Source organism: Rissa tridactyla, chromosome 10, assembly GCF_028500815.1.
Source record: "Rissa tridactyla isolate bRisTri1 chromosome 10, bRisTri1.patW.cur.20221130, whole genome shotgun sequence".
In the NCBI taxonomy this organism is placed as follows: Eukaryota; Metazoa; Chordata; class Aves; order Charadriiformes; family Laridae; genus Rissa; species Rissa tridactyla.
This window is the reverse complement of record NC_071475.1, coordinates 11,641,576-11,660,214: the sequence shown is the minus strand read 5'-3', so window position 1 is coordinate 11,660,214 and position 18,639 is coordinate 11,641,576. Positions and strand designations below refer to the sequence as shown.

At 45.0% G+C, this 18,639-nt stretch overlaps 1 protein-coding gene across 6 annotated transcripts in view; it reads left to right on the top strand.

The window, feature by feature from the left end:
- The window catches only part of FOXP1 (forkhead box P1), a 395,027-nt gene that overhangs the window by 16,421 nt on the left and 359,967 nt on the right, over window positions 1-18,639 (top strand). Inside the window, exon 1 of one of the 6 annotated variants that reach the window (XM_054215938.1) lies at window positions 8,335-8,356. The exons of 4 other annotated variants lie outside the window; for them this stretch is intronic. The gene's annotated coding sequence lies outside the window, so the exon portion shown is untranslated. Of the gene's footprint in view, window positions 1-8,334; window positions 8,357-10,020; window positions 10,133-18,639 lie in introns of those variants that run through there. One more of the 6 variants, XM_054215935.1, reaches the window with a different exon arrangement.

Here is an 18,639-nt window from a genome sequence, read left to right as displayed (position 1 = left end):
AAGCAGTGAATTCCCAGTAACTAGCTAGCAAGAAAATATTGTGGATCTGCATGTATTCCCTGCATCTGGATATACCATGTTTGTTACCATCAAGGTAAGTGAGGTAACCCCCATTTTTCTCCAGTATGGTGAGTGAACTCAGCTTTACTCCATTTTTCAAAGCAAGCCAGCAGCGGGACCTCTGAAGGTGTAGCTGTGATGACAGTTACTGCTGCGAGACACCGCAGGGCATCTGGGTTATTGTGCTTTTGGTCGGTGGGCTGGAGCTCTGCTGGTGAGCAGTGCCCACCTGTGTAGTGTGCTGCATCACAATGAGAGTTAGTCCGTGGTACCCCATTGATGCACAAAGCGCTGTCTGGAGATCCCGAGCATCCAACCCTGAGCGTCCTGCCCGTCGCCCCACTGTCCTCGTTGGGGACTCCACGTGCATCGTATGCCACTGAATATATCCGTTACGTGAGTGGTAATGTGCAGGAAGAGGGTGAGATTTCAGAATGGCAGAAATTAGTCTGAGGAGGAGAAAATTACTAGGAGAAGGCAAGTACAGAAATCTTGCGTTTCACACGGCTCATTATCCGAACCCACCATGGTGGCAGAGAAAGAGGAGGAACCTCCATCGGCAGCCAGGATGTCCGATGCTAACAGTGTAGGGTACATCTTCCAGTCTGCATTGAAATAAAAAAAATAATAAATTAGGCAGTGGTTGATTGCCTCTTGGTTTTATATAAGTGTAGTATTGAGCACAAATTAAAAACAACCTTGAAACTGCACAGATTCATAAAACTGTGCAGTGGGATTTTAAAAATTACCTCCATTGGAATCCTGGAAGCATCTGTTACATAATTAATGCACTTAAAAATATATTCTATTTATGATTAATCCAGGACTGTAGTGTGTGCTAGTTAAATGTCTGGATCCCAGGGTGCAATGCGAGGAAAGAAACGCTGTTGTAATCTATTTGACGATTATAGGAAAGGACATTTGCTACAAATAAATACATTTTCCTCAGTCTTTTTATTTGTCAGGGCCAAGCTTATGTCTGTTGTGCTGAGTTTGTTGACTGGTAAATGTTTTGAGATTTATGCTGATAATTTTGTAGATCTACTGGAAAAAATAACTCAAGAATAATTAGGGAGATTGACCATACAGTAATGTACCGCATGTGTGACAGCGTTACTGGGTTGATGATCTTGGGTATGTATATGCAATTAAAAGTGCTAAGGCTCAGTACCACGAAGCTTTTCAAACGGTCTCCGAGATACACAAGTGCTTTAGGGGATGCATGTTTCCCAAAGGATAACTTGCCAAAGTTGCTGGATGCCTTGGGTCTCCTCTCCAGAGAAGTATTTCAGGCTGAGAGCTCCTGGGTGCGAGTGGTGGAGCAGGCACAGCAGGCGCAAGTACAACTTGACAAACCTCAGTCTGCACAGGGTTTTTTTTTACCAGGAAGGTTTCAGGGACTCTGTAGCCTTATTTTTTTGGAAGCTTTTGAGTTGGCATCCAGCCACCGGGTCCTGGAACGGTTTCTGGCATCGCATTTCCTCTGACAGATTTTTCTCTCTGCCCTCTGTTTCTGTTCCCTTTTTTTCCTCCCCCTTCATCTGACCACTGTCTCATCAGGTTGGTACGGGGTCACGCCATGTAAAACCCTTTTCTTCTTCCATCTTATTTTCATTACTGTTTTATAAAAGCCTGCAAGATACAAGATTGTCCATCATCTTCTTGTGTTCTAGGGTGACGGTCCCATGTTGTGGCGGGCTGGGGGTGGCCGTGAGTCCTGTGTTCCCCTGCCCTCCTGGGGCCGGCTCAGCATCCCGGCTGCAGCAGCAGGAGCTGCACGGTGCTGTGGAAGCCTGTAAAAAGGTCCATTCCAAACGATTGTTTTTTTAAGTGAACAATTGTCATGTGTGTTGGCTCAGGAAGCGTTTTGAGGTTGAGTGCTGTAGGTCCCGTTGCACCTGGTCAATCCTGTGTCACTGCTGCATTACTAAAGGGGTTACCTGTATTGAAACCATCCCTGGCGTACCTGCCTGCCCTGCTGGCGGCGGTGTGCTGAGATGTGGCACGGCATGGAGGTTGGAACCTCTACCTGTTGGGCTCTGCCCTGGCGCCCTAGACCTGCAGTAGAGACAAGATAGGGATGAGGAGGGGAAGACAGTTGTCTCTCATTTGCCTTTGATGTTTCTGTGCCCATCTGTATGGTCTTTAGGCACCGTACCCAGTATGGATGTTGGCAGCACCATTGCAGATTGCCTGTTGCAGAGAGGTGTGAGGCATACGGCAGCCTAACTCTGCCCCGGCGTCCTCCCCCTGAGGCTCCCCATTGTATTGCCAATGCTGGAAGCGAGTTACTAATGAACTCAGGTTTCCACTTACTATCGGTTGTCTTAAATTGTTTCTGCACTTGAGAGTCACTAGCGTCCCTTCGAAATGTAATGAGGGAGGAGCGAGTCTGGTTTTGTGAGAGACGGAGACACTGTAGCCTCTGTTGACAAAACTCGTACCCGTGGACTCTGCTCTTGGCTTTTCCTCGCCATTAATCTCGATGGAAATGTTACTTCTGACTTTTCCCACTGTATAATGCGAACCCTTGTTATCTTTGCAGTATAAAAGCGTACTCAGCGTGGGTTTTTCCTTTAGTCCTGAAGAGAGATGGATGTTGAGATACGTGTGCGCCAGACTGTTTGTATTTCTAGCAAATTGGGACTGAAAAAAAATTGATTACTATTAGTAACTTAATTTTCTGCAAACTAAAGAGCCCCAAAGAGAAACCCACTTCAAAAGCTCTTTTTTGCTTCCTTTTTTTTTCTTGAACAAAGGATACGTTCTAGCTGTATTTCAGTGGTCTAGGGTTTCAGCCACTTTCTTTGATACCGATTTGTGTGAAAGCAGTTGTGTTAGACAGAAGGAAATGATAAAATCTACAAATTAAGGCGAAGGATGAGAAGGGCAGTGGGTAGCATGAAATGGAGATGTGTTTGGATCTAACGGGCATTGCTGTGAGCAGATCCTGGTTCCTCTGCTCGTTACGGGCCAGGTCGGTGGTGTTTGGCAAGTTGAATGGATTGGGGTGGGTGGCTGATAAAAACGAAGGCAAAGATTTTAGGGACAAGCAGAATTTGGTGACTACAGTAGTGCAAGTTTATTTTTAGAACTCGATCGCATCTGAGTCGCTAGCATTAGAAAAACTTCTTAGCTCACATTATACTGCAAATTTCTTTATTTTTAAAGTGGAAATTTTGCAAGCTGACGTTTTGCAGCATGCGTAGTACGATTTGGCTGACAGCATTGTCTGGCAAAAGAAATAACCAAATTATTATTCAGTCATGGGTTTTTAACAGCCGCAAAGCAAGTGGATGTTAACTAAATGATGCAATTTATTCCCTTCCTGCTTATTGCCAGCTTGCCTATTACAGAGAGACTGCCAGCTTTAAATAAGTGGTACCCAGATGGTAGTCGCATGACGCCCACTTGGTTACAGAGCCTAAGCAGGGAATAACTCGGCAGCCACTACAAGCTGTGGGTCAATTGAGGGGGAATGCCTGTTGCTTCACAGTTTTGCATATGTAAATCTGTTAATGTTATGTCAGTATTGTGCGGTCTAAACACAAGCGTTGCCTTTCTCTGGGGCCCAGATGAACTTGGATCGCCGCCCAGTTAATGAGGAGCCGAGTGCGGAGCGGCAGTCGGAGGCTGCCGCCGCCGTTCCCTTCCTCGGCGTGAACTCCTCGCATCCCGGATGCTCTCCGGCAGCGCGGCAAGGCCAGCCGGAGCAGTGGGGCAAACCCCCCCCCCCCCCCCTCTATTTTTAGCCCCGGTACGGAAGAAGGTTGGCTTGGCCCCGGCTGACGTTTTTCTTTCTGTCTGCCACACTTCTGCGCTCGCCTTCATCGGCTGCAGATGTGGCGCGCAGCCGCCGCCGAGAAGTCATGAACTGTGTCGTCTGCGCCCTTTAACAGCCAACATCTGCTGCGGCCGCCTGATGGAAGCGGCATGGAAACAATTTTGGGGAGAGCGCTGAAGTTTGGCCCTACAGATGATTGCTTTATATTAATTGCATCGAGATAGTTACCGTACAAGCCGAGTTTGAAGCCGATCACCACCACCCCCTTTTTTTTATTATTGTTTTAAAAGCAGTAGTTAAAATTGTTTGACATGGGAATGCTTTTTATTGTTGATCATTTCTGGTTCTGAAAAGTTTATTACAATGGGTGAAAACAACAACCAAAAAATACCCCATAAAAAGCTGGGGCTGTAATATGCTTAAAGGCTAAAAAAGTACCAATAGTGTTGATTTAACCAAAGAAAATGTTCCTGGAGGTATTGTAAATTTTATGTGCCAGATGAAAAGCATTAAGTGTGCTATTCTTCACGAAGGAAAAACATTCTGATTTTTAACCATTTTGTAAATTATATTAATGCTGTAACACAGCTTAAAAAGTCTTGGGCCTGTTCCAGGAGCGCTCGCCCCATGAGCAGGTCCCGGCGGGGTGCGGGTCGGGGGCCCTGCCTGGAGCAGGGTTGGGTGCAGGGACTCGGCAGGCAGAGATCTGGCTTTTTGGGCAAAGCATTCCATCGTTGCTCCCCCTTCCCCCCCCCGCCCCTTTCTTCTTTTTTTTGGAAGTTGCAAGCGAGCATTTTAAATGCATCAGGAATAAAACCGAGGGAGAAAATAAGCCGCTTTGGAATGTAGCGGAAAGCTGAGATGCTTCAGTATTTTATCTTTATTTTGCTAATTATTTGTCATGGAGATCTGAGTTGATTCCCTGAGATTTCTTATAAGCCTCTTAAGAGTAATTTTTTTGGCTAATGGTAATTTTCCTCCTCTTGATGTTCCCCAGCTAGAGCATTGCAGTGCTGCTTGCCGGCACGGCTGGGGAAATAAGCTCAAGGTTCAGAATATGTACCGGGAAGGGGAAAAAGTGATGAGGAAAACCAAAGGGCCTGTAAGTGCTGTAGGGATTGTGTGGAGGGTCTATAACTTAGAGGCTGGGCTGGGATGGAAATTTGTCCAGCAATTGTCCTTTTTGATGGAAAATTAGTTAGCAGTTGTTGAAGAGCCTGTAGCAAATTCTTATACAATAAAGGTAAATCAAGCTAAGCATTGGTTTATATGTGATTTTTTTTTTTCCCCGTTCCCTATATTAGCGTAAGAACTATAGCCTACCCTACTGAAAACTTAATTAGGCAAACAGAATGCTATGTTAGCAGACACTTACAAACCCAATGTGCTCAGGACTAGATTCAAATAAGTTAATAAGAGTTATATTAGGTGTTTCTAATGGTACTTTCCATTTTTTTAAAATAAATGCTGTCTTTGGTAATAACCAACCCACACCTTTTTGGGTAATAGTTTAATTGAAAGGCTTGATTGTGTCCATTTAGTCACAGAGGATCCCTTCTGCTGTGCGGTATGTTAATGCGAGTCTCTTTGTACCCCTTACATTTGGATGCCTGATGTAAAGCCCCGATAGGAGAAAATTGGGGTGAGAGAAGGAAAGAATGTGTTGTGGGGTACACTCAGAAGAGCCGGCAGACACGAGCAGAACAAATCTTCAGAGCTAGTGTGGGTGTAGGGGTGCATGCATGTTTGTATGTAATGTATTTAAAATGCCAATAGCTTATGCCTTTTGAAGGCTCCAAATCATAGCTGTCATATTAGCTATACCATTTCCAAAAATAATGCCAGGAACAGACTGATACTGATTGTTCAAAAAAGCATCATTATTCTGCGATACTTTTTTGGGCTTCTAACGTCCCCACTTAAAACAGGTGTTTCCATGCAGTATTTCTCAGAAAATTGTTTGCTGAAAGGACTTTGTTTCCAAATTAAAGGTAGTTTATTTTCGTAGTTTTTTTCTTTCTAGAAGACAGAATGACAAGGGGAGAAACGTTCTTATTTTTTTTCCTTACTCATTTCAGCAAATATAATTTTTGGACAAAGGACATTAATGCAAAGTCTGCAAATTTAAGCTGGCGGTCAGAAGTTTGGGACTTGGTAACCTGGTGTTACACCATTTCCTTCATGTCTGTGTGCTTCTCTCTACAAAGTGGGATTGGGAAAAAAGTTGCTGTGTTAAAAGGCTGCTGGAGGATTTAAATAGTGCTTGTGAAGTGCTGAGTTCATCTAATATAGGGCATTCTGATAATAAAAAGAATCAATGTCTTCAGCCAGTCTCAGCCTCAGAGCGAGGGCTCTGCTGGTGCGATGCAGGGGGTCTGTGGTGTTTCTTAACAGCGATTTTGTACCGTTCTAGCTGAATACGCTTGGTTTTGTGCCACCAAGCAGAATTGTCAGTGGTTGCAAACTTGACAACATTTCTTGAGCAACAGTAAAGCAGCATTTATTTGTTACGGTGTTGATACAGATCATGACATGCATGCCTTCGTAAAACTTAATTTAGTTTAGTGTTTGTGTGTGGCGGGCCAGTGAAAGTCTGTGTCTGTGTTGGGTATGGCAACCTTTACTTGGCAGAGAGAGCAGAGCCTGGTTACCTGATAATAATAGTCTTGCCAGAAAATAAGTGGTACGGCAGTGTGCAAAAAACCTACACAAAACAGAGAGGAATGCATAAAAATGCTGTTAGTTTGCATCAGTTTATGCTCATCCCTAGACAACGGAAACCTTCAGCGCTAAGAAGTGCTCAGAGTAGAGCTTGAGAGGTCCTTTCGAAGCAGAGACTTTCGGGGGATTCCCTGAGAGAAGATCAGATAAGATAGTAAGTGGAGGATTCAGGCGGAAAAGTGGTTTGGAATTGCAAATCAGTGGTTTGCCCATAAGTGCTTTGGGTTGGCTGTGGTGTCTTCTGATCGTATATATATAGATTTTTTTTTTTCTTCCCCCAAAGATCTCAAGTAATTTTTCACCCCTGTCTTTAAGCTCTCTCAAAAGGGTCCTGGTTTTCAAAGGCTGAGGATGGTTGTTCACTCCAGAGCTCTGCAGGCTGATGTGAAATCACTGCTTGCTCTCTCCAAGCTCCTGATCTCTGTCTCTGATAGAGCTCCTCGCTTTCAAATGCTTTAGCATAACTCGTTACTTTCTTGAACATTGTAGGAGGTTGAATAAATATGATTTCTGCAATATGTATGTATACATAGATATATGTATATATATATATATAAAGCAAAGAAACTTGGACATGCTGGGTGTTAAGCAACTTGCCAAAAGCAACAGGAGGAACCAATGTCAGAACAGGACTTAAGTTTATCTGTTGCTCACTGGTGATCCCACAGCTGGCAGGATCCAGCTGAGCAAACTGTGATGTGGTGACTGTTCTGTCTCTTCCCACACAATGTACTTATATATTGTAAAATATATATTAAAATATTTAGGGAATTGGACATATTTCATGTAATGGCTAGAGGCTGGTAGCATTTAGTGCGTCAGTCAGATCAAGCCCTCTAGACCTAGATCTTTCCTGATGTGAAATGTAAAGTCTTCATCTAGGGAAAATAATAACATTTTCTAAGTTTAATAAATCTAGCAACACCTGGCTGCAAGAGGGATAAGTGGTTTTTTGGGGGGTTTGTTGTTCTTATCTATTTGTTTAGCTTGGAAGAAGCAGGAGCAGAGCATCTGGGTGGCGTGGGGACGTGTCCATCCCCACCACTGCTGGCATGTGTGACAGCAGGTACAGGCAGGTCCCAGCTGCCTGGCACCTGCATGGGCTCTGCCGGGCTGGCTGCCTTGGGGGAGACACGGCAGGTCACCACAGCAAAGGTGGTTGAAGCTGCATAAAATGCCCTGTTGATGCTTAGGTCTATGGGAGCCTCATCTGATTGTTCTGGTGTGTTGTCATCTTCATCTTGTCTCAGAGTTGTGGCGCGTAGTCTGGTCCTCTGTGTCCTTGCACCTTCACTGCGCTGCTTTCACAGATGAAATCATTTGAGCAAAGTTTGGGCTATGTTTTCTGCCTCCGGTAGAAATAGAGTGGTTTTACAGATAGCACCAGTATCCAGCTGGTGTGCTTATCCTGCATCCCCAAATCACCTTCAATGCCTACTGTCCTCTTTCTGGTGGCCTAAAACCTGCAACTTCATTTCATCCATGAGGCAGTGAAGCTATCTCAAAGAACTGGCACTCTCAAGACTAAAGATATTGTTGGCGTAACACAAGTATAATTACTGTCAGTATAATCAACAAGGATTACTGGATTGATTTCTCTCTTTTTTTTTTTTTTTTTTTCTCCCCCTTCAGATGTTTAAGAAACCCCAAACTTGCATAGGAGTACATAACTTGGTAGAGTTCCCCATTGCTGGAGGCATCCTTCTGAGCTGGAGCTCGGCTTCCCCTGGAAGACGCAGGATCTTGCATGCTGTCAGTCTAGATTATGGATACGGCATTGCCAAACCATAGGTATAATTTCAAGGAAAAGATGACATTGATCACGCCGTCTTGTCCAGCAGGATGCTTCCACAGTTGTGCGTGGCGTGTTGGCTGGGGAGGAGATGGAGAGCTGCCAGCAGCAGTGCATGGGAGCAGGGGAAGGGAGCATCAGCAGCAAGGAGGATGCTATGAAAGGGTGATAGTGATCTGGAGCTTGGGAGATGGTTCTCTTGAATCCTCCCTTGATGCTAACTTCACTGCAGTTAAAAGCTGAAGAAGGTTTGGTCTCCTTGGTGATTTGGGTGAGGGTGAAAATGGCTTTAATCTTTTTGGCTAGAGTCTAAAATAAAGGTATAACCTTCTTAATGCATCTGGCAAAGAATGATGTTTCGTACAGGTGTAGCTTTGTTTTTTGTCCTGTGTTCTCTTGCAAATGAGCATCCCTTTCTTTTTTCCTTTTTTCTTTTTCTTTTTTTTTTTTTTTTAACATACATATGCCTCCTTTTGGAAATTCTCGTTTCCACCCAGGCACCTGCATTTCAAGTCTCTATCATGCAGATTCATTTTTCTCTTTAGACATGTGCCATGCTGACAGGCCTAAGGCTAGAACATGCTTTTTATCTGTGAAGGCTTTTTCTTGCACTTTCACTTGGAGCAGGTGATACTCTGAGGCGAAGGTGAGGGGCTGTGCCACGCTGTGGAGAGCCAAGATCTGGGCTGCTGCTCCGTGTTGAAAGTCTGACCTGGACTTGTGACTTGGATTCAGGAATACTAAAAGGTTTGCATGTCTGAATGAAAGGAAGCGAGATGTGGATTTAGAAAAGGCCTGCTTGAAAAGTGACTTTTGAGCTTAATTTCTGTATTTACTTACACTTATCGAAAAGGACAAGATCTCAAGAGAAAGGTTGAATTTTGGGGGTTGTGTCCTCATAGTCTGTGTTCTGGATGGGTTTTTTTATGCTGGACTAATACACAAACAATGGTCCTGAACATCACAGGAATCCAGATGAGAAGAGCCTAAAAATTGTTGGTTATGCATGCACTGAAGTTGCATCAAAAGTTCTTTTTGAGAAATTTGGCCTTTTTATTGAATCCTTATGGCCCAGGCACTATGCCTTGCCATCTTCTGGACTGCCCCAGGAGCACGTTCATTAACTCCCACTGTCTTCTGCATTAGCATTGGCTTCTGTGCTCCATTTAGATTTTCTTTAAAGCATTACATAAACAACTATCGTGTGAATACAGGCGTTTGTAATGGTGCTTTTAAATTAAAAAGACTCTTGGATTCATGCAAGTAGACACATGCTTGCACAAAATAACTTTTGGCTTCCCCCTAACACTTTTCAGAATAATTTAAAGGAAGAAAAGATTTGCAAACAGTTGTAAAAGAGCCATAAAAAACTGTCAAATACCAGACCTTCAGCTAATTGTAAACTGTTTTGCTCTTGGAAGTCATACAACATTGATCTCATAGCTGCTTCATTAAGAAGGTGCTTCTCTAGCGCAGGAGCTGCGTGCTCAGGTAGCCATGAGCAAAAATAGCGAGAGATGTTGGGCTTCTGATATGAATGCCCAGTATGAACTAGAATAGCTCCAGGCAACTGAAGTATTCTGTACCAAAAAGGAAGGCAAGCATCGCAGGGAGCTGAACAGGAAGAAGCTGCAGAGCTGAAAACTTCTTTTTCTCTCCTCCTAAGTGCTTCACCTTAGAAAAGGCGCAACATCTCCCACCCTTTGCAGCAGAGTCTCAGGCACAGAACGTGTTTTGGGAGGACCCACTGGCACGAGGGGATGCGGGAATGGGTGGTGAGTACCTTAGCACCTGTAGGCTTGCTCTCTGACTGCCTGTCCTTATGGAATATGTTCTTGTGTTCTCATCTTCAATTTTCAAAGGGAGACATGTGAAAATAATCCTTCCTGGACAAAGAATTGGCTGACGTCCCTGGCCAGCTGGTTAGTTGCATCTTTTTTTTCCAGTGTACCCAGGACTACAAGCACTCATGGGTCGGCTTTTTCTGGTTGGTCAAAAAAAAGTCAATAGTCCATTAGACTAGATTGGGGGGAAAACTTTTCTCTGTGCTCAGCTCTAGTTCTGCACTTGGGCGGTGTTTTGCTTGAAGAACATGCCTAGCTCTTTGAATTGTGTCCTTCCAATGCTGCAAATTGGATTGTCTACTTCAGGGAAATATTAGTATCAACCTACTGGGTCTCATCTCGTGTGTGTTCACTCTCAGTCTCTCTCCTTTAAGCAGTTTCTAAAGCTCTATCATTAAATCTCTTTAAAAAGAGAAATTCTTGCCTTTGTGTATCGGTCAAGGGGATGAATGGTCGCCTGTTATCTGCTCTGTCCATGACTGAGTCAGGCTGTCAGAGAGACAGAGCTGAAGTCAAAGGGACTTTATTTCGGGCTTCTCTACCTCCTCTGGGTTAGCCATGGAGTGGATTCTCATCCATCTGTTCCTGAACCAGAAACGTCCTGTTTAACAAGAAGGAGTCTGGGGATTTTATCTGGCCCAGCCGTTTCCTTCTTGATTTCCCAATTTCCTTCCTCTGCAGCAATCCTGTGCTGATCCCTCACCCCAGGCCATGGCTATGGGACATGGGCCCCCTTGCAACGACTCTTCCAGCTGCTAAACAAAGAGAGGGAAACCAAAGTGTCATTGCTTGCCCCTGGTGAATTTGGACACCACCCATATGTGCCCAGTTGCTGGAATTCCAAGTCTGTACTGGCAGTTGAACATCTTGGTTTGCAAGTGTTGATGTGGTAGTTGGGAACTGTGGGCAAAGTTAAAATCCTGTGTGTGCTTCTAAAAAAGCGTCAGCTTTTCTCTGAAGAAACTCTTGTGTGTGAGTTGTCTGACAGCAGATCCCTGTGCTTATAAAGTCTTACTTGAGTGCACTCGTTAGCACAAGGTGCATGTACGTGACTGTTTGGACCAGTTTCAGTAAATGGTATATACTGGGTAATGCAGCTTAAGCACACAGGCTGCGTGGTGTTTTCCCCCACCTCGGAAGTAACTGCAAGTAGGAAGTGAGTTGCCAACCCTAATTGGGATTGTTTTGCTGATTATTTAATACCTGCGAGGTGCTGAATTTCTGGCTGAGAGACATCACAGGGTGGCAGAGTCTTCCCGAGAGTGTGTTGCTGTGGCTGGTCAGAAATGGATGTCAGGACAGCTTTTGGGAAAACTACTTAACCTTGATTTTGTTGCTGAGTAGACATGAGCCAGACTGAAGACTTCTGGGTTTTGGAGCATGCTGGCACCCTGGTGGCCTGTTCATCTGGGAAGGATGAGCACTGAGAGCAGGATCCAGGAGAGGATGAGGCAGACAGGAGGTGGCCCACAGCACTACACAACAAACGGTCAGGGATTAGGGCAGCAATTAATTATTTAAGAAGACATTCCTGGACGCGCAAATGAGACAATACCAAGTGAAAAAAACCAACAAAACACCCCTGAAAATCATCTGTGTGCACAGATTCGTACCACGTATCATCGCCCATGCGATGCTTTGGTGGTCTGATGCACCGCTGTCCTTGCTGGCTTAGGTGTGACTTACTTTTCTGATCTCATCCACATTCCTCATCAGAAGCATGTCAGAGAGGCATTGACCCATCCAGTAGATTTTGGCCTGGCTGACTGTAATAACTCTGAACTTTGTGTTTTACGTATGGTATACTTAAATGGTTTTGAAAGCATTAGGAAAGGACGAAGGGAGTGTACGCTGTACAGCTTGGTCAAGGAAGCCCTGGTGAGTGATTCCCCCATGACTCTGCAGGTGGTAAGACCAGTTGCTGGACCCTGCTTGTTGTCTCTCCATCCTGCCCTTCTCTGACTCAACTGGTGTTAAAAGTGAGTGTTCTTGCATCTTCTCTTTTTTTGTGTGTGTATCTTTACTTCCAATGCTGTCCCCATCACGAGGACCATTTGGTGTGCGGCTGCTAAGCACCGCTCTGACTTGGGACTGCTTTCGTATCCCTTCATGGCTTTGCTCTGCCTTGCAGAGACAAACATAAAGTTTATCCCTACTTTCCCAGCCCTCCCCAGTTTAACCACCTTCCTGTATCCCGCAATCATCAGTACCTCTTTGCTGCATCAGTGCAGCAAAGCTTGAATAGTCCCTGTCTCCCAGCAGCACTTTGCTATTTGTTTCCCAGTTACAGCCCTCTCGGGTATGAGGACGGTCTCGGTGAGTGAGTACAGCTTATTTTTGGACTCCCATCTACAATGTGCTTTTATTGCACCCAGCAGCACTGTCTGCCATTGTAATGGGCCACTGGGGTCTGTAGCGCATCGTCCCCCACAGGGTCATAGGAGAATACAAGATCCTTGTCCCAGACCTGGGCAGGCAGAGGTACAGGGAGATGTGCAACTTGGCAGAAAGCCCATGGAAGAGAGGAAAACCAAGCGTGGACCTCTCGATGAAATTTCCAGCTGGTGGCTGAACTCCAGGACTGTTTTTTCCCCACAGTGGCAGCCTTAGTTAGTTGGTCTCCAGATGCTACCACAATATGAATATTCAGTGCCAATAAAATATGCACAATACCGTAAGCCTTGCCAGGGTGAGGATCTCGAGGGCTCGATGAACTTTGTAACAGCATTACTCAGTTGTAGGGGCACGACTGATGCAGCAATTGATTTCTCAGTTCAGGCTTCACCTTCTTTTGAGTAGAGTTCATCCCTGTTTGCTTTTCATAATAGCGTTATTACACCTCGCTGGCAGCAGGACAAGGGAGAAGTGACCATGCAGCTTTTCATTCCTCATGTATTCCTGTGCAATAATCAACGGTGGTGAACACCAGTCCATCAGGCTTGAATTTTGCGTATCTGATATGTTATCAGCTGACTATCGTGGTATTAACACTAATGTAAAAGACTCCCGTTTTAACTCAGAATTTTCCAACAGCTGCAGAACAAAGGCTACAAGAGTTTCAATATTAAAGAAAAAAGCAAAGGGGGGAAAAAAGTGCAAAGCTATGTTGCAGTAACAAGAATACAAAAAAATGCATCTTTAAACTTTTTTTTTCTCCTGATCTACTTTCTGTATGACTCATGAGCCAAGCTCTAAAATGGCCTCCGAACATGCATGCATAATTTTGCACATCCAAGTGTCTGCATATGCAGTGCTCTTAAATATCCCTGAGGCATTGGCTTTGCCGCTGGGGCGGAGTGGGGAAGGGGCAAAGGAGTTAATCCCCAGAAGCGACCTAACTTGTGTTGGCATCCCTTCCCCAATGGCCTTACCCCAGCCCTCGGTGTGCACCGGTCAGCCACCAGCATCCCTGCAACCTGCTCTTCTCCAGAGGTTTATGCCGGGCTAGTTAGCTTGGAAAACATCTGTCTTTTTGGGGAGACTTTAGGGGTTTTTTTTGTTCCTCTCCTGTGAAAGAAGACATGGGCTTTCTGAGTACCAGCTATTTTCCAGGAACTAACTGGACAAGGGAGGGTGAGGGAGAGCCAGACTTTGGAAAAAGTTACGCGTGAAGCCATAGCAGTGAGGCTATATAATATAATGAGGCCCCATTTGGGCCAATGGCATTGCTCTTTAGTCATAGGGCAGTGGGACCTGCTGCCCCTGCTCATGGAATCAACAAATAAATATGCTAAGAATTAAATCTGCTTACCTGTTGTTTTCTTTTTTCTTTCAGTGATTCCTGACAGGACCCCTTTTAAAGCAGGCATCTTGCCTGTGCTTCTCATAGCTTTGGTAAAATAATTAAGAGCTCTTAAATGAAAAGCCAGCACATAGACATGCTGGCAGGTGCCGGAGCTGGGTTTTCACCCCTCAGGAGGGGATGTACAAACTCTTTGCAGCTGAAGCAATGGAGGCCAGATCACATGTGCCTCTCTTAATGGCTTATGGTAATAAACCCCAATTTTAGGGGTTTGATGTGCAGATGACATCCTCTCTTCTGAAAGTGGCCTGCCTGCGTAGTGATACCTGTCAGGTGTTTTGGGTGCTTACTGTCTGTCAGGGTGGGGTGAGCGTACCTGACATAGCAGAAAGGTGTTGATCTGATTAAAATCTGGCTCTATTGTCTGGTAGAAGCCCTGAATCCCCTTTTACCCTTTCTGCAAGCAGAAAGAAGTGCAATTTTCATTCAGCATAGATGTTTCCCTTTCATCCCTGAAGCTAATTTTTTTTTTTTTCCTGCAGCAGTTTTGGTGAAATTATGTATCGCTTGTGATAATTCATTTTAAAAATTCCTGAGCTGTGTGGCGTACTTTCATGAAAATTCATTTAGATAAAATTAGATATTATTGTTTAATGAGGTGGCATTTCAATTTAGACCTTGCATCATGCATATACCAAGAGTTTTTTATGGAATAGTTAGGTTCATTTGAGTAATAAAGGCTGAATCATGGGGGCTTTAATTCTTAATCGCTGTGAGGATTGTTATCTGTGGGATGTGAGCTGTCTTAGTGGTATTCAATCAAGTGTCCACTTAGCCGTGACCAGAAGTAATTGCTCCCAAGTGGGTTGCACAATGACCTGTTAATACTTGCTTTGACCCTCTGACCTTGTCTGCCCCATTGTTTAGGATTTTATAGCGAGCGAGTCTGCATTTCTGTGGGGTCAAGTAGATATCTGAGGTCAAACATTTTCTGATTACTCCATAGTGTACACTGTAAGTCTGTGGAGTTGTCGCATAGCAATAGTCACCGCTTCAGAGCAGGACGCGCAGGGTTGGGAAATTGTCTTCCTGAATGCATGTAAACAGTTTAATATTTTACTGAAAGAAGTTCATCTTGTAAATTAGGTATGAATAATACATTTGTAATTACTACTTATGTCTTTAAACACTTGTGTCTTAATTGGCTTGGGTATTTTTTTAATGTATTTGCATTTTGTCAGGGAAGTTAATTTTAACTTGCAGAGATGGAAGGCGAGTTGCGTGGACTGAGGATGGCTTCATCCCGCATCCCTTTAGCGCCTGGGCTGGTGTCGGGGCTTCTTGATGAGTTCAAGTGGGGATTTCTTCATCCCTGCCTCGGACTGCTGCTGTACACTATTTTATGTCCCTCTCAGCCTTCCAGAATTAATTTGACCTACTTATTGATGACTGCGACCCGTGGACAGTTGGGATGTCCGGTATTAATTTATTGGCCGTGTGTAAATGTTGCTGAAAGCGTGATCGCATTGCGCAGTAATTTGCAGGGGGACTTGCTGTGTTGTGCAGCTGAGATGTGGTATTTTCTTAGCAGTGTATCTGGCAGAATAGCGATGTTGTACAAACAAAGCCTTGGTATTGTTTGTAGCATTACTCCCTCTTTTTCATGTCGTGTTTGCCGAGTTCACTAGCCAAAACACTTCTGCACATTCTTCAGCCTTGTAGGTCAGTTTTGCTCTAAAATAACGGATATGCCCATCTCTCGGCATTGCCTCCCAGGGAAAATATTTTGATCGTCGTTGCCTGAGTGGGGCTGGTGGGATGACACAAAGCAGTTGGATCATGGTACAGTTTGGGGACAAACACAGCTAGAGTTCCTGTGGGAGAAGCAGACTATAGTCAACTGAGTAAGCAAGAAACGAGTGCTAGAGAGAAAACTATATAGCATATGTGGGGGAGAAAAACAAAACAGTGACTCTGTTTCCACTGCCAGAATATTTAAAAACAAACAAACAAGAAAGCAAAGCAAAGCACGCCTTGCAATGACGGGAACCTGTGAATTTTTCTTACTATGCGTGAGACCATGCGTGGATCTCATCTTGGTGGAATGTCTTCAGGTAGGTTGAACTGTCTGTTTGCTGAGACGCAGGACCTCATAAGGCCGCGTGTGGGCTGGCCACAGAGGCCCTCCCAGAGCTCCTTATTGATTTGACTCTTCATCCTTTAAAACTGCATGAAAACTGTGGCCTCTTGTGCCAAATCGTCTCTGATTCTGCATCGTAAGGGTTCAGGCACTGCTGGATTTATGGAGATGCCTTCCTTTGCAGGTGGTGGTATTTCATCACCCAGCACAGCCCCGCTGTCACAGAGCTGTAGAATGGTTGGATTTGGAAGGGACCTTAAAGATCACCTAGTTCCAACCCCCTGTCCTGGGCAGGGACACCTCCCACCAGACCAGGGTGCTCAAAGCCCCGTCCAGCCTGGCCTTGAATCAGCCCTGTCCTCCATGGGCTGATGGCGTGTTGTCGGTGTAGGCCCTGGCGCAGGCCTGTGGTCTCACTTCCCCTCTCAGGCTGCGATCTGGAGGCACTCCTGACCTAAACCAGCCCCGGACATGATGGCTGTCCTTCTCTGGGCCGTCCACCTCTGCCTCCCCACCGCAGCTTGGCTCGGGAGGGAGCGTCTCGTAAAATCTCCTCAGCCTCTCTGGAAAATGTAAGTCTGGGAGACGGTGCGGGAGATGAAGGGATTTTCACCTCACGTTGCTCAAGGTCGCTTCATCAGGTGGAGCAATCCCATCGTCAGGGGGCCTGCAGAGACCCCAGGTGAGGTGGGCCAGGAGCCAGGGGCCTCAGACTCCTGGTGCCGCAGGGCGAGAAAGGTGGCGAGGCCCAGGGGAAGGCACCAGAAATGCAGAAGTTCTTACCAGGTGCATATTGTAGGGTTGGTAGTAATGAAACAAGTGTATCATCGTTCTTTCTTAACAATTAGTCAGGACTGGGGCATTTCTCATAAAGACCCCATGACTAACGTTACTGTGGGAAATCCAGAGGGCTTTTTGAACTTGATTTTGAGGTTTTCATTGTGCCTTTTGAGATGGATGCAGTTTTCACAAGAAAATGGTGTGCTCTTTACTCCCCTTTCTAAAAATAAAAGTGCAGCTTGAAAAACTGAGTGCACAGCATCTCTAACGTGGTACTCATTGCTTCTTACCACGGAGTCCCTTCTCTACTGGCGATATCTGCAGCAAAGAGCACTAGGAGGAACTTGCTTTTGGTGGAAAGATCTTGTGCCGAGTCCAGAATAAACAGAATATTTCTTAACTTTTGAAAGGAATGCAAGCGGATGCCACGGAAATGAAAGATCCTGTTTAACACGGATACTGCAACCTTGATCTTTTTTTTTTATTTTTTTTTTTTCCTGTCTTTAAATTGAAATGTGGGAAAACATCTAAGGTGTTGCAGAGGGTTTTTGGAAAGCCTGCATTTCCCACACGCTCGGGTCTGTGCAATGCCTTTGTAGGTGGTGTGTGGTTTGTGTCAATCATCAGTCAGGTGCTAATGGTGATAGAGCTGCGTTCAGCCTCTGAGCCCGATGCTGAGCACATTGATCTTTGCAAACGTTTATACAAGCTGGGGGAACTGCAGGCTTGTGGCCACAGTTTTCATCCATCTCCAGAGTTTCCTTTTGTAGCTCAGGAGAAGACAGGATACCACTTCTGCAGCAGCCTCAGACATTGCTGCGACGAGCCCTTCCTTTGCCTTCATATCAATTTAGCCATTTCATCTTTCCCCCAGCAGACTAGGCAGCAGCACAGATTGGCTGTTATAATTAATTTTGCGCAGGAAGCAAGAGCTGAATGTTCCAGCGTCTCCTGGTTGAAGAGGGCACTCCTACCTGCAACTCTTCCAGTTACAGTCCTTTCAAGGAAAACATGTCACTTCTCATCAGGCTGGGTATGGGTTTGGTGATGAAGTTTTAGGGGACCAGTGTAGCAGCCTCGTTGGATGCAGACTGGGCCAGCTCTTGATGCAAGTGAACAAAAGGATTAAAAAAAATAATAATACTGCTGTTGTTGGGGCGATTTGTGCCCGTGGCCTTCTGAGCTCTTCCTGTTACGACTGGTTGCATCTTGCTGCTTTTCTGAATCCACCACCAAGAGTGCATCATAAGAAAGTGAAACTCCCGTGTCAGCCCAGTCATGGCAGCATGTGATAATGGTGCTGTGCACTCTTGGGGCTGTATGCCTTCTCTAATTAGTTTGGTTTTAGAAAAAGGTTTTTTTAGCAATGCTATGTACCTATTAGCATGGTCCTAGGATGCCTTGCAGAGCTGCTTCTGCCAAGTACCAAACTGTGCTAAGAGTTCTTAAAACTTTAAACAAGAAGCAGAGGCGCTCAGCACCTTCCAGGATAAAGCAATTTTAAAAAGGAAAAAAAAAAAAAAAGAAAAAAAAAACACACAACAAAAAGCATGAGATGTAGTTATGCAAATTATGACCTTTAAATGCATTTTATATTTGGATTGAAGTTGTTAACGCATTCTTTCCAAGTTCTGTTTTTCCAGCGTGATTTTGCTTTGGGTGCTTCTCTTTGTATTGGTGGAGCAGAGTGGTACTGGCTCCACAGAGGGAGCGCGGGACGCGGTGACTGGGAAGAGCAGCCACCGCGCTCTGGGATGGGCAGCACATCGGCTAGCG